This window comes from Sinocyclocheilus anshuiensis, unplaced genomic scaffold (assembly GCF_001515605.1).
Source record: "Sinocyclocheilus anshuiensis isolate Anshui unplaced genomic scaffold, SAMN03320099.WGS_v1.1 scaffold744, whole genome shotgun sequence".
Classification (NCBI taxonomy): Eukaryota; Metazoa; Chordata; class Actinopteri; order Cypriniformes; family Cyprinidae; genus Sinocyclocheilus; species Sinocyclocheilus anshuiensis.
This window is the reverse complement of record NW_015558574.1, coordinates 162,828-163,904: the sequence shown is the minus strand read 5'-3', so window position 1 is coordinate 163,904 and position 1,077 is coordinate 162,828.

Here is a 1,077-nt window from a genome sequence, read left to right as displayed (position 1 = left end):
GATATCGTCCTCTTTTGGAAGGCCAAACAAAGTAGTTTCGCATTCAGAACGAAACACACAGCGCCTTCACGACATGGCAGCAGCAACAATACTACAGCTAGAATAAAAGTTACGCCTTCTTTCTTTGCGTGAACATTTGGGCGGCGTTATGCAAATGTTCCCACATCATGACGTAGACATGTGGGGGCCTGTTAGAACGAGCCGTTTCAGGTAGGCGTGGTTGACTCTTAACTTTTATAAAGAATATCTCATTGGATTTGAGACTTTAGTCTTTGCAACTTTACAGATCTTCTTTATGCACCAAGAGCTTGTAACACTTCAAAGAGAAAGGAAAAATTTTAATCGTATCATATGACTCTTTAAGGAACGAAACACCGTCATATATGGTGTCTAAAACGAAAGTCTCTTAATTAACTTCTTGTTTATTGAACTGTTGTAAAAAAAATCTATATCACATTTGTAATCATGGTCATTTTTGGAGGAAAAACGGCACTCTTCGTGTGAAATTGATTAACTATATGAAGTGGTGTAAATATATACATTTTCTGCCCCCATGTCTTGAATTTGTGATCATTCTAAATGCATTTGTTAGACTGAATCATGCAGTGAAAGAGAACACTCTAATATACGTGCACTAGTCACTCTAGACTACATCATGTATGCGTGCACTCTGTAGGGATGTTTTATATTGGCAAAATACTGGATAATGTCAAATCGCACATCGTTAAAACAACAAATACGATATATCGCACACCCCTAGTTGCATGTGTTGTTACTGTTGTCATATTGTGTGAGATTTTAATTTAAAAACCCATTTTGGGTTCATTTAACCCAGCAGTAGGCCTATAGTAAATTAAAAAATATATTTTATTTTAAATAAAACAGTCAGTATTCTCCAGCGTCTCCTCGTTCCTCGTGTGTGTGCAACGTGACACCGCCATGTTTATTGATATATTACCGGATGTATAATGTATGTATGTATGACCTACTGTATAAACAATCATTTCAAAGCAATTTGTTGTAGCCACTTACCCTGTAACTACATGGAATAAGGGGGGAACAAGCACCACTTTAATT